This window comes from Saccopteryx bilineata, chromosome 10 (assembly GCF_036850765.1).
Source record: "Saccopteryx bilineata isolate mSacBil1 chromosome 10, mSacBil1_pri_phased_curated, whole genome shotgun sequence".
NCBI lineage: Eukaryota > Metazoa > Chordata > Mammalia > Chiroptera > Emballonuridae > Saccopteryx > Saccopteryx bilineata.
This window is the reverse complement of record NC_089499.1, coordinates 82,435,103-82,450,408: the sequence shown is the minus strand read 5'-3', so window position 1 is coordinate 82,450,408 and position 15,306 is coordinate 82,435,103. Positions and strand designations below refer to the sequence as shown.

The 15,306-nt window shown below is 37.5% G+C and overlaps 1 non-coding gene across 1 annotated transcript; it reads left to right on the top strand.

Annotated features, from left to right (window-relative positions):
* Nucleotides 1-13,296: 13,296 nt before the first annotated feature.
* On the top strand, nt 13,297-13,372 carry TRNAS-GGA (transfer RNA serine (anticodon GGA)). The gene has a single exon. It is a non-coding gene; the product is annotated as a tRNA-Ser (tRNA).
* Nucleotides 13,373-15,306: the final 1,934 nt, after the last annotated feature.

Below are 15,306 nucleotides of genomic sequence, written 5' to 3'. Positions count from 1 at the left end.
TTTGCTGACCACTAGGATATGGGAATTCTCTGTACTTTCTGATTAATTTTCCTATGAACCTAAAACTGCTCTAAAAAATAAAATGTAGGCCCTGGCCAGTTGGCTCAGTGGTAGAGCATCGGCCTGGCGTGCAGGAGTCCCAGGTTCGATTCCCGGCCAGGGCACACAGGAGAAGCGCCCATCTGCTTCTCCACCCCTCCCCCTCTCCTTCCTCTCTGTCTCTCTCTTCCCCTCCCGCAGCCAAGGCTCCATTGGAGCAAAGTTTGCCTGGGCACTGAGGATGGCTCTGTGGCCTCTGCCTCAGGTGCTAAAATGGCTCTGATTGTGGCAGAGCCATGCCCCAGATGGGCAGAGCATCGCCCCCTGGTGGGCATGCCGGGTGGATCCTGGTCGGGCGCATGCGGGAGTCTGTCTGACTGCCTCCCCGTTTCCAACTTCGGAAAATACAAAAAAAAATGTATTTTTTAAAAGACTGGGGGTGGGGAGGTAAGACAATGAAGAAATGCTTGAGAAGCACTGATCTAGTCTAAAAAGAGAGGCTCCATCTATTTAGGTTTTAAAATTTAATCAGCTTTCTGAGGTTTTAGAATAATGAAGAACTGGGTTCAAATCCTGACATTTACTAAGAATATGACAAGCTCTTTAACTGCTTTCAGCATTGTAAAATGGGGATACAAAAATACCAACTTTACATAGGGAATACTTAAAGAGAAGGATATTGTCTAAAATATAAGTGCACACGTAAAATGCTTAGGCTTTGATATAGAGAAGCTGAGTAAAAGATAGCCTTCTACTTTCTTAACATAAAACAGAAAAATTGGGGGGAGAGTAATAGGGGCCAAATATACAGTGACAGAAGATGGTCTGACTTCAGGTGATGGGCACACAGTGCAATATACAGATCTTGTATCACAAAGATGTATACCCAAACTATATGGTCCTAGGAACCAATATCACCCCATTAAATTTAATTTTTAAAAAACAGCAAAATTTGGCACTGGCTGGTTGCCTCTAGCGATAGAGCATCGGCCTAGTATGTGGAAGTCCTGGGGTTGGTTCCTGTTGAGGGCACACAGGAAAAGCGACTATCTGCTTCTCTCTCCCTGTGCCCGCTCTCTTCCTCTCCTGCAGTCAGGGCTGAAATGAGCAAGTTGGCCCTGGGCGCTGAGGATGGCTTCATGGCCTCACCTCACGTGCTACAATAGCTCAGTTGTCGAGCAACGAAGAGCGGCCACAGATGAGGAGAACATCAGCCCCAGAAAGGGGTTGCCAGGTGGATCCGGTTGGGGCGCATGCAGGAATCTGTCTCTCTGCTTCCCTGCCTCTCACTTGATTTTTAAAAAATCAGCAAAATTTAAACTTCCCTGCATTTTTCCCCCATCACAGCAATTTTTATACTTGGTAAAAACAAGAACATTTTGCCTACAACCCTGTACCAAATTCTTCACAATGAAGACTGGAAAAATAGGAGTTACTTTTAAAAATTCAAAAGCCCTGCCTTATCTGTGGTGGTGCACTCAATAGGCACGTAGGTCGTGGGTTCAAAACCCTGCCCAGTCAAGGCACATATGACAAACAGTTAGTCACCAGCTAAAGTGAGCAACTATGAGTTGATACTTCTCGCTCCCCCCATCTCCTCTTTCTTTTTGTAAAATCAACAAATAAAATTTTTTTAAAAAATTCAAACGCCCGCCTGACCTGTGGTGGCACGGTGGATAGAGCATCGACCTGGAAATGCTGAGGTTGCCGGTTCGAAACCCTGGGCTTGCCTGGTCAAGGCACATATGGGAGTTGATGCTTCCAGCTCCTCCCCCTTCTCTCTCTCTCCTCTCTCTCCCTCTCTGTCTCTCTCCTCTCTAAATAAATAAATAAATAAAGTAAAAAAAAAATTCAAAAGCCCTTATCACTCTAGATTTCTATTTTTAAGTAAGAAGCAGTATGTAAATCAGAAGAGGCTTACAGAGGTAGTCAGATAATGACTAATTATAATACAAATGAGAAAAAAACTTAAGTGCTCAATTTTTCACAGATATGGTCCTCTAAGAGAAAAACTTCTGTTAAAGAGAAATTTTTTTCTCAGAAAGAGAAAAAAATCTAAATAGGAAATTTGAACCCATAATGATTAACAATCTTCCAAAAAGTCAGAATTCACTAGCTATTTTCTTAAAATCTACTCCCTAAATATCAACATAGAAAAAAATATAGCAGAAACTTACAATGCTTATATTAAATATAAATTGCAAAGTTTTCTGCAATTGTCACTTTTATTACCCTCATTTACCTCTTCTCCCTGGTAATCTTCTCTTTTTTGTTTACTATATATTTATAACATTAAGAATTATAGTTTTCTTTTTCAAAATGTTCAAAGAAAAATGCTTTGTGTTCCACAAAGAAAATGCATTATCTTAAGATTACAAATAAATCAGCCAACCAGTTGTAATATTTCAAATAGATGTTAGAAATAATTAATAATTATATAGCATTTATTAAGTGGCAGGTATTAAGTACAGTACTTTTAATTTGATCCTCAAAAGAAACTTTTGAGGTAAGTGCTATCATCAAATCTATGAGGGTGCTGTAATCTTAGAAGATATCAACAAAAAAATTATATAACTTCATCTCCATTGTCATCTGGCTGACTATAAGATATAGAAATCATAAAAAATACATTCTGATTACAGAGCACTCAGAATGTGAAAAAAGTTTTCAGGTCAGAATCTAGGGAAATAGAGCATTTCCATTCCATTTTAGAAATGAGGAAACTGATGAATAAAATGGTTATGTTACTTTTTCAAAATTATATGGCTCACAGATATAACCTTATCACAATTTCCATTCTGAAAAGAGACCATCGCAATAATGTCTTTGGTGCATTGCAGAGAGAACACACATGATAAAATTAGTTCTAATTCTTGACACTTTTCTGAAAACGTATTTTGTAAATAACTTTTACATTTGTGATATACTCATAGGGGGCATAAAAGAACCATCATTATACAATAGTATATGATGTTATTCACCTGATAATCTCAGGGAACTTCACTCAACTGAATCTTGCCAATGACTTTATTCTCTAGGACTAGCCTTGGGAACTTATTTAAAGATATAACAAGTAGATAAAAATGCATGATACTAGCTGATATTGGTTAAACAAATCAGTTTTAAAGGAATCTTCAGGTTAATCAGTCATTAAATGAGATGAAAGTGTATTGTAATGTAGAGTCAGCTGGGAAGAAAGCAAGTTAACATTAAGTGTCCTAAAATGACAAGCTCTAAGTAGTGGGAATTTTTTGCTTACCTAAATATTTAAACAAATTAATTATATATAATAATTTTCAACAATGTACATGGACTACTTCTATAATAATAAAATGTTAGTTTTTTTTTAAAGGACGGAAACAGAAGATAGTAAAGAAGAAGAAAGAAAAGAGAAAATATAGAGAGGAGGGGGAAGGAAAAGAAAGAAAGAAAGGGAAGAGAAAAGAAGAAAGGACAGACATAGCCTCAGAATTAGAGAGACCTGGGTTCAAATCTCACTGCACTATTTAAGAAATATGTGACCATAGATAAGTTACTCTCAGTTTCTAGAGAATATCACCTGTGTTCTAAAAAATAAATGAGAAAATTAAGTACTTAATATATGCACTAGCTAACACATTAAGAGTAATTAAATCTTAGTTATCTTCTTCCCCCTCCAAAGCTAACAGAAGACAGAAAAACACACCTAGCCCTTCTCCTGGGTTCTTCTGGAAAGTGCAAGAGTGGGAGGGAAGTGAGTACATCTCTGTTTCCACAATGTCTTTGGTAACCCAGAAGAGAAGAAATGGTGAAGAGAAATAGTACCCAATCTAGACCATTATATGTTTTTACTTTGTTAAAAAAGTATTTGGTACTGATTTCACCAAATCATTCACGTCACAGCCATAAATTTTTGGTCACATATAAATCATTTCACAAAACCCTTAACTCTGCTGTTGACTATTTTGAATGAAATATTTGACTATTTGAAAGTGTCAGTATCTAAAGTTGACTATCTTCTTAAAGGTGCTGACAAGATTTTTCATTCTTTTAAATAAAATTCCCAAACTTTCAAAAAGTCATTTAAGAGTTAACAGGTTAATAAACAAACCCCCAATATTATCTTATACCATGTATCCCAGATGATAGAGGCATAGCAATCGAATGTTGTTAGCATGAGGAGAAAAGGCAATGGGAGTACATGTGCCTTAGAAGCGTTCCAGAAAATATGCTTAGCCAACAGTAAAAACTGTGCAACATTCCACAGAAAAACAACAGAGGGAGATAGCAGAACTTACCTCAAATGCTCAATCCCTAAGCTTCCTTAAAAGTGCAGTAATTGGTAAAAAAAAAAAGAGGGTAGAGGAAAAAATAACTTCTGGGAGCAGAAACAAACAGAACAGATGAGGGGGAGGTTATATCTCAGTCCCTGCAGTTATTTTCAAGTTCTTACTGAGACAGGATCATAGATCTACATGAATCTCTTCTACAAAAGTTTATTCACTGGACTTTGAAAAAAACTAACAAAAATCTTGAAACCAAGACATACACATAAGAACTTCAGATTGTGAATAAAAGAAAAGTAAATACCTCCTTGAGAATTAACTGCAGCCTACTGTCTCAAAATTTGGGAAATCAAAGAGTTGCAGTCCTTGTGGATTTCAATTCTCCAATGATTGCCACTATATTCAGAATTAAATGCAAATAAATGCTTGCCATAAACCTCAAGAGGCCTTAAGATCTGGCTCCAACCTACCTCTTCAAACTTACACCCACTATGTGTAGGTAACAAAACCTTTGATCTGTTCTTACAACTCTCAAGCTTGTCTTCACCTATTGCTTTGTACATGTTATTCCCACTGCCAGGATAGAGCTCAGCATTTAGGTCTCAGTTTAAATAAGTCTCCTCCAGGAAATCTTTGCTGCTATTCTCTTCATTCTGGAAGGGAAATGGGTAAAATGAAGGTAGCTAAGATTTACTGAGTATCTAAAAGGCAACCCACCACATGATTTCCATTTAATCTTCACAATAAGCCTCAAAAATAGCAGAGGAAATAGACTCTTTATAGACGAGAGAATAGACTCAGAGATTCAATAGCTGGTCCAAGGTCAGACAGGTAATAAATATATAACAAAGACTCAAGCCCAAATTCATCTCATCCCAAATCTACCCTCTTTCACACTATATTGCCTGTTTAAACAGAAATAATCTTACTAGGAGGAAATGCTTAATTAAATTCAGTGCTACCAAAAGGACAGTAGTTTACATAAAGATCTATAAACTGAGTCTGGATAATTAACTCTGCATTCAGAAAGTTCATTTGGTATCTGTATTTCTTTTTCATTAGCAATTAGCTAACTATCAATAGAATAATTAAAGGAGCAATGGCTAGCTATTTCTTCTGAGACTCAAAGAGTTCATAAGGTATATTTAAAATGTTGCTATTTCTCTTCTATACTTTATACATTTGGCATAATAGGTAGATCAAGTAGTTAAATTACAGAATTTCTGAGTTTACCCTAAGGAGTTCAACTAACAGATACTCAGGAATGGCATAGTTTTTTATTTCTTTTTAATGAAGAGACAAGGTTTTTAATGTTCTCCAATTAAGGTTAATAAATTGGAACAATACTGAGGCAATGTTAATTTAAAAAGGCAATTCTCAAGTACTCTGGGAATATATCATATGTTTTTATATATACCTAGCTTTCCCAACTAGGATTGTACTATTCTAGAGAGCAGTCTTTATCTTATACAAATCCATAAGACCTTGCAATGGAAAGACTCAAATTCTTTAGCATTTCTCCCATTAAAAAGTGAAGGCTAAAGTTCAGCATAAGGAATACAGTCAATAATACTGTAATAACGATGTACAGTGCCAAGTGGGTCCTGAATATACTGGGGAAATCACTCTGTCAATTATATAACTGTCTAACCTCTATGCTTTACACCTGAAACTAACAGTATAAAATAACACTGAATGCAAGCTGTAACTTAAAAGTGAAATTTAAAAAAATATATATGCTGTCTTTGTTTCAGCCCTGTGTGTAATCTCAATACCGTTAAATATTTTACCTGTGAGGAATTTCATGGGGAAGTAAGTTTAACCTTAGGGTATATTAAAAAAAAAAAAAAGAAGCCTAATTCCCTTCCCCTTACGGTTTGGGTTAGTTCAGTGAATCCCTTTTAAGGAATAGAATAAGGCAGAAGTAACAGTATATGATTTTCAAGACTGTCATAAAAGGCACTGAGCTTCCCCCTTGCTCCTCTTGTGGACATTCACTCCAGGGGACACAGTAGCCATGCGCTGATAACACTCAAACAGCTCTATAGAGAGGTCCATGTGGCTAGGGACTAAGGCTTCTTGCCAACAGTCAGTGAAGAAATGGAGTCTAAGAACAGTCATAAGAGTAAGTCATCCTTCTGCTCCAAACAGCCTTCAGGTGACTGTAACCTGGTTGGCATATGGACTACACTGCTAGGACACCCTGCACCAGAACCACCCTGCTAACTGGGTCCTGAAATTCTGACCCACAGAACTCTTGTGAGATAATGAATGCTCATTGTTGCTTTAAACTGCTGAGCTGTGGGTGGGGGGGAGTGTCATACAACAATAAAGAATTAAGAAATATCTCAATTACTAAATTCCTCACTTTGTTTCTTATGATAATCTGCCTAAACCTTTTTCTTTCCCAACACTCATCAGAATCTTGAAGAGCAACAAACTGTTTATTTAGAAAAGCCCTCCCCCCATGATCCTGTCACACTTAACTCTTGTTTATATAAATTACTCTAGGGTAAAATTGGTTTCTTTATCTGTCATTTAGCTTAAAGTTGCAGAACCTATCAATAAGGTTCATTGAGAACTTATTGCAATAAGAAGTTACTACTCCAAATCATTAAAATAAAGGACAAGAAGCTTAATAGAAGAATGAGCAAAGGAATAAAGAGACAAGTCATAAAAGATAAAAACATGAAAAAAGGTTCAACTTACTAGGCATTAGAGAAATATAAATTAGAACAAAGAAATATTCCACTCTGCAGCCTTTTTTTGGAGAGGCAACATAGCATAAAGGTTAAGTCAGAATGTAGACTTAGAGCCAGACTTCTTGGATTTGAACCACAGCTCTGCCATTTTCTAAGCTGTGTGATCTTGTGCAATTTTTAATAATTTCTGTCTTAGTTTTCTCATCTTCAAAATGAGGTCATGAGAGTAACTACCTCATAGCGTTGCTGAGATTATCAATGAGTTAGTATACATAAAATGCTTAGAACAGTGTTTGGTACAGAGTAAATACTATATACATGTTTATTATTACTATTCATCCATTGTATTGATCACATGTAAACAGTTGTTTGAAAGACAAGAGTGACCTTAATCTGCTGGTAGGCATGGAAATTAGTATAGCTTTTTTTTTTTTTTTTTTTTTTTTTGATAAGGGGAAGAACCTTTTCTTCCACCACTTCTTTTTATTTAATTTAATTTAATTTTTTACAGAGACAGAGAGAGAGTCAGAGAGAGGGATAGACAGGGACAGACAGACAGGAACAGAGAAATGAGAAGCATCAATCATTAGTTTTTCATTGCACATTGCAACACCTTAATTGTTCATTTACTGCTTTCTCATATGTGCCTTGACTGCGGGCCTTCAGCAGACCAAGTAACCCCTTGCTGGAGACAGCGACCTTGGGTCCAAGCTGGTGAGCTTTTGCTCAAACCAGATGAGCCCGTGCTCAAGCTGGCAACCTTGGGGTCTCGAACCTGGGTCCTCGGCATCCCAGTCCAATGCTCTATCCACTGCGCCACCGCCTGGTCAGGCAGTATAGCTTTTTAAAAGAACAATTTGATAAGTCCATACTCTATACCTAGTAGTTCTACTTCAGAAATCTGACCCAATCACATTGGGACAAAAAGGTACATGTTCAAAAATGTTCATTACATCTTTATTTTGTGTCAAAAAAGGGGAACAATTTAAACATCAATCAACAGAGAAGTATGAATGTTACAAAAAACTAGCATAGTAAGATGGCGGGTATTAAACAGATGATGTCGTTTACATGTGCTGACATATTAAGTTGTCCTAAATATTTATAATAAAAAGCAGGTCACAATCCCACTTATAGGAAAATAAGCAAAACATACATATATGTGCATTCATATATGGATTTTTAAAGCAGTTTTAAAATATACAAATTGCTAATGAGGTATATGGAGAGATGGGGAAAGTAAAGAGGGATTTCAGTTTTTTTATCCTGAACTTTTGTACTGAAACTTAAAAAAAAAGAACAAAAATATAAGCATATTTTGCTGTACAATTTAAAAACTGAGAAAAGGGCTGCTTACTAGGTTTACCTAAAGTTTCCATTGATTGAACATAAGCATAGAAATATTTTGATTACTTTGATTTAGACACTATATGTCATTTTGGAAGAAATGGCCTGACCTCAGAAATTGATGCACATGGCCCAAGAAAACCAGGAGTTTTCAAAAAGTCCTTGGTTATACCTGTAAGGGTACCAATTCAAAGAATTCAGTGATTCACATCTTTTACCTTCATTCTATTTATCTTTGTCTTCAGATATCTCAAGGCAAGGGAGCCTATTTATTTAAAAATGGTAATACATGTCAAACTCTTGTAAGCACATTCCTATGCATGAAGAATAAAGCTTTTGAAAAATTTCTGTTCAGGATATATGATTCAAATGGACTTTGCAAATAAAAAAGGGTTGTCTAATACTCGAAATTTGCTAGTGCCTTTTTATTATGTGCCGGGGTCCAGCCCCGGGGGGATCCAGGGGTCCCACAGGAGGAGACAGCGTCAGTACAAATCGAGTGAGAGAGCCGAATTCTTTTCTTTCTCTTTATTCTCTAGTTAGCATTTACTGCCAGGCATCTCTGCCAAATGCTAGTACAGCTCCTTTTTTATACACACACACCAAGTTACAATTACATGGTATTAATCATTGCTTCTGTTTCACTATGTTTACATGTTTCCAGATAACAGTTAATTTATATCTATAAACTACAAATCAGGTGGCAAATCATTCAAAGTACAACTACAAAATAACATGAATAGTGATAACAACATTGGTAAAAAGCTTTTAAAGGATTAGTACTAACTAATAACTCAACTTTACTGTTGTTGTGAGTCAAGGGGCAGAGAGAGATTAACAGACGAAATCATTAAGGATTAGCAAAGGACCACCGCTTGCTCAGGCAAATGGCCTTGAGTTCATGCAGTGTCCTAATTTTTCTCACAAGACTTCAAAAGGCTTGCTTATTAAGAAATTGTCATAACATCAAGAGTAACTTTTGCTTAAAGATATATAGAGTACACCTGCAAGATAGCTTAGTAGCAACATAATATCAGAAGACATTAATTGCTATTGCTTCTATGGATGCCCCCCCATACCTCTCATTATCTATCTGAAGAAATAATTTTGGGGAGTATACAAACCTCATGAGAGTGTCTCACTGAGAAAGCCCAGCAACTGCCTTCAGTCATAAAACAATTCTCTTAGCAAAACATTCTTTTCTTGCTGACTGCGTTCCCATCCCAGGCCACGCAACGGGCCATTCCATTACTCCTTTTCTAAGATTCTATTGTCTAGTCAAATTCTGTTTATTTACTATATTCACACACTAGTTACATTCTAACTATATTCTTCTTAGAGTGTTCCACTATCTGCAGGTCAGGTAAGCAAGAAGAAAGGAAAGTTTCTCTACTCTATCACATGAAAAGGCTAGGGAGGAAAAATGATGAATTAAGTGAAGGCCAAAAGGTGCTCTGCACAGCCACTGCCTCCTACCCATGCACAAGTCACAATCTATTCTTTCTAACATGATTAAGAAGAAATTCTCCTACAAACTTAACCCTTTACGAGGGATATCATAGCCAGCCTCAATTGTTTATAAGCCCAGTTCAAGGGGCTTACAGGCTTCTCTGTGGAACTCACACCCTCTGTCTCATTTCCAAAGAAATTCCTACGAATCTACATGGAAAGCATGGTACTATTATCCCTGTGCTATAAATAATAGCACACACCCAGAAAAGGGGGGATATAAGGCCCCCTTATATCCAAAAAGTCAAAGGAGGAAGTATCGTTGTGCCTTTCCTTTGCGGTGACTTTGTCAACCCGCAGCCATTGGTCTTCACTGCGGTGACTTTGTCAACCAGCAGCCGTTGGTCTTCTCTGCTGTGACTTTGTCAATCAGCAGTTTTTGATCTTCTGCTGTGACCTTGTCAGCCAGCAGTTGTGGGTCTTCTCCTGCTGTGACCTTGTCAGCCAGCAGTCATTGATCGGCTCCTGACAATTATGCTGTATTTGAGACAGAAAAAATACTGCTATTGATTGAAGCAGAACAGCATGGAAAACACATATAATGAATTTAGATCACTAGGAGGGCACCAACTACATAGTAGCAATGTGAGAGACCCTACAGAATATAATCTTTTGGTAATCCAATCCAAGAATTCCTGTAGGGTACCTAAAGCAAAATGGAGTAAAAGAGAGAGTACTTTATTGGAAAGTAAGAATGTGATATTTAGTGCAAGTCTGAAATATAAAGTACACCTCCTGTAAAACCACCTCGTCTCACATGTTTACACAGAGGTTGCAGAGCTTAGCACACTGGCTGCTGAGCTCAGAGTGTTCTAGTTGCTGCACAACATTCTTGTTCTTAAAAACCAATATTCTGAAAAAATCTATCATTCTATTTTATTAAAACTTATTCATAAAATGCTTTGAATTCTTATAATGATGAAAGTTGAAGAATAGGAATCTAAAGAAAAGATATGAGAAAAAGATCACTTTTTTACAATTACCTTAATACAAAGAGGCATAAAAGAGATAATGAACAATTTGATTACACCGCAAATTGAATAGACTTGTAAATTTCACAGAGCATCTCTAATGTGTTTCAGGGATAAGAGGAGCAGATAAAGCAGTAGTTTCTTATCAATTCAGTATGAGGGACAGTTTCTTCATCTATAAATAAGGGGAGTAATTCTGGCAAGTCTATAATCTTCCATTATAAAGATTATAATCTATATTCCCGAAGTTTGTTTTGCAGATAGCTGAAAACGATGGATTTACTGAAAACAAAAGAAACCCATGTATAAACGAATATCAAATATGAAAGGCAGATATGAGTTCAAATTCAAGCTCTACTACTTACTAGCTGTGTGACTTTGGGCAAGTCTCTCAGTCTCTTTTGCCCTAGTTCCTCATCTGTAAAATGAGGGCAGCAACAGTAGTACCTAGCGTTGTATAATATGAGAGATTATGACAAAAGTGTTGGGCACACAGTAAACACTCAATAATACCAGTGATCGTGGTGATATGTCAAGATACAAAAAATACTATTTCCTAAATTTTATTTATCGATGGAATATGAAGTACTTAAAAATGTGTTCACGCTAGCACACATTCAATGATTTTAGGAGGTTGCTATCATTAGCAAGCTAAGCATTGTGGTTTACTCAAGAAATTCAGGCTTCCTTTTCTTACATGTCTTCTAGACATCACTGCAAAACAGTGAGACCAACTCCATGTGCTGTACACAAAGAACACAGCAGTGATGAGCATAGACTCTGGAGCCAAACGACCCAAGTTCAAATACCATTTTTGCTTCTTATGAACTGAACCTCTTATATGATTATAAAAGGTTAACTTAATATCTTACAGGATTGTTATAAAGATTAAACAAGATAATGTGTATATAGCACTCATAAAATGTTAGCTATCATCATCATCCATTATAGTCATTCTATGAGAGAAAGACCTCACTCTGACCACTAGAACTTGACTCCACAGAAACAGCACTATGTATCCACCACACACTCTCCAATATTGTAAGATTCTTAAACAGGCTGGGTATTTGAATCAACATTATGAATCTTGCCTCAATATGAGCAAGACAAAAAAGTAAATTTTGTGTTGGATATTTCCAACTGTCATTGATTCAAAGTTAAAGAAGACAAACATGTCTTCTCAAAACCTACTGCAAAACTGCTTTTTCTGTCTTAAGCAAGTTAGCATCCTACCTGTCATCAGTATTGTAAAGAGATGGAAGCCGAAAGCTTGTGTTTCTGTCAAGCTTGGATTGACTTTTGGTCCTTTTGATAGAGCCTTTCAGATGCTTGCTGAAGAAACCCTAGAATGAAAAGGCAGAGGTGATGGGAGAGAGAACCAGGGGGGAACCTTCCTGTCTATTCCCTTCTGCACTACCTTTGCAAATGATATTCAGATTTTTAAATGAAGACCAGAAACAGAGCCCAGCTTTTAATTTTTTAGTTTGTCAATAATAAGTTGCTTGAAACTACATGGTAATGAGATCAAATTTTTTTTCTTCTATCCTGATTGGGATAATTAAACTTTTTTTTTTTTTTACAGAGATAGAGAGAGAGTCAGAGAGAGGGATAGATAGAGACATACAGACAGGAACGGAGAAAGATGAGAAGCATCAATTATCAGTTTTTTGCTGTGACACCTTAGTTGTTCATTGATTGCTTTCTCATATGTGCCTTGACCGTGGGCCTTCAGCAGACTGAGTAACCCCTTGCTCGAGCCAGCGACCTTGGGTCCAAGCTGGTGAGCTTTTGCTCAAATCAGATGAGCCCGCGCTTAACCTGGCGACCTCGGGGTCTCGAACCTGGGTCCTCAGCATTCCAGTCCGATGCTCTATCCACTGTGCCACCGCCTGGTCAGGCTAATTAAACTTTTTGATAGCATTTAATTTCTTACTTCTTATATAGTTTCTATACTAGCAATAGTAGAGAAACTAACTCTAATAATAGATTTTTTAAAACATAACAAGATAATATAGAAAAATACACTCCTTTCTATGAAGATGGTGTCAGCAATTTCTATAGAAATAGCATCCAGTAATTTCCTGAAGTTAATTAAAGGAGAACAGAAAAAGAGACCAGCATGTACAAAGGCCCTGAGGTGAGAAGGCACTTGGTGCACTGGAGGAATTAAAAAAAAGAAAGTAAACAGTGCAGAGTAATACGTGGGTGGTCTCAAAAGTGTTAAAATTTGAACCATGAATGTTTGTAGAACTAAAATAAAATAGGCAGTAGAATGAATAAAAACCATCATGGTGTTTCTGCTACAAGTGCCATCATAGAATGAGCAGGGAACTCTGAATCAGAAAGTGTGGCTTCAAATAGTGGCTCCAATTTCTCTTAGTTGAATGACCTCAGACAAGTCACAATTTCTAGGTTTCTTATTTCTTATCTGTAAAATGATGATTTAAAAAATACTTTTTTCCAGCCCTGGCCGGTTGGCTCAGTGGTAGAGCGTCGGCCTGGAGTGCCAAAGTCCCGGGTTCGATTCCCGGCCAGGGCACACAGGAGAAGCGCCCATCTGCTTCTCCACCCTCCCCCTCTCCTTCTTCTCTGTCTCTCTCTTCCCCTCCTGCAGCCAAGGCTCCATTGGAGCAAAGATGGCCCGGGTGCTGGGGATGGCTCTGTGGCCTCTGCCTCAGGCGCTAGAGTGGCTCTGGTCGCAACATAGCGACGCCCAGGATGGGCAGAGCGTCACCCCCTGGTGGGCAGAGCGTCACCCCCTGGTGGGCGTGCCAGGTGGATCCTGGTCGGGTGCATGCGGGAGTCTGACTGTTTCTCCCCGTTTCCAGCTTCAGAAAAATGCAAAAAAAAACCAAAAAACTTTTTTCCTAAACCATTCGAAAGAAAAAAATAAATGCAAAAGTACTTTTACAGTAATAGACAATGGGTACTTGAAAATATTAACAGAATATGAATCTAGGATAGAATGGATAGAATGGTGGAATCATGATTCTTCCTCCCAGAAACCCCCACCACAAAGGAAGGGAAGGAAACTAGAAATAAGCTTCACAGGACCAGGGCATTTGGGCTGTTTTGTTCAGTGATGGATGCCAGTGCCTATACTGATGCTTCACACATTATAAATGTTCCATGAACATTTGTTGACTGAAGTAATTTTCTGAAGTCTTCATAGATATCAAGAACTGGCCAGGTGCTTTTCAATATGTAAGACCGATTAATCAAAGAAACACCTCCACAAAGTAGGTAGGTATTCAGTAATTTGCTGTAGATAAAGCACTTAATAAACAAGGAGTTAGGATTTAAACGTAGGATATTATTTGCCAGATACTTAGGTACTAGAGATATATCAGTGAATAAGACAAGCAAACATCTTTGCCTTCATTAAGCTTACATACTAGTGAAAGGAGATAAGACAATAAACAAAGAACACAATAAATTAGTAAAAGATAAGCACTACAAAAAAAGAGAATCTGACATGAGAGCTGGGAACAGCATCAGTGGAAACAAAGGAAAAGAATATAAATGAACTGACTTCAGCCTTCTAACTTACAGCAATCTCATCTCAAGGAATATTAATAAAACCCTCAAAAGAAGTCCTACCTCATCCAATTGTCCTCTGAAATGCTGATGCTACTAGAAAAGCATAAAGCTTATCATTTTAAACACCAAGGCTGTCTTCGCAATTGATATAACTTTAATTAGCTGGTGAGGAGCCACTGCACCACCTCACCCGCAGGTGTTGTAAAGTACCAAAAGCTACAGAATCAATATTCATATTTTAAGAGGCTTAAAGAACATTTTTTTAATTTAGGTTAAGGTGTGCAGAGAAATTGTGAGAAATAGTCTCTGTACTGTGTGATTGGCATAATTAGGATGGCCCTTGGTATTGTACTGTAAATGCAAAGGGGAGGAAAACATGGATTCCCAGACATTCCACCACATCTATGGAGAAAGGGGTGAATGGCTAGCCAGGTACAGAGAGAGAAAAGCCAAAATAAACCTTTTGTTATAGCAATGAGCCATTTGCGGGCATTTGTCCCCACGGAAACTACCTCTCCTATGTAAATGCATGTGGTTAACACATGTGACTCTGGACAGAGAGATGGCAGATAAACAGTAGATAATATAGGAATGCCTTTTAATATGTAAAGAGATATCTTTCTACCATTGTGTTGGCTTGTAAATTTTGTTTTCTCCAAAATGATGTATGGCTTGCAAATTGAACATGGTCCTATCATGTTAAAGGACAAATGGCTATAACCCATAGTGATAAAGGGCTCCTAATTACAATTTTTGCTTCTGTACTTCCCACTTACAATACTATAAAAACTAGGTAGAACAAAGGGCCAGCGCGCTCTCCCTCAGATTTCTGTCGGAGTTGCCACCACTTGACCAAGCTAGACAATAAAGCTTTAGTGTGTAATCGATGGACTTTGTTCGTGTCTTCCATGTTTCGAGTCCCTCCGGATTAGG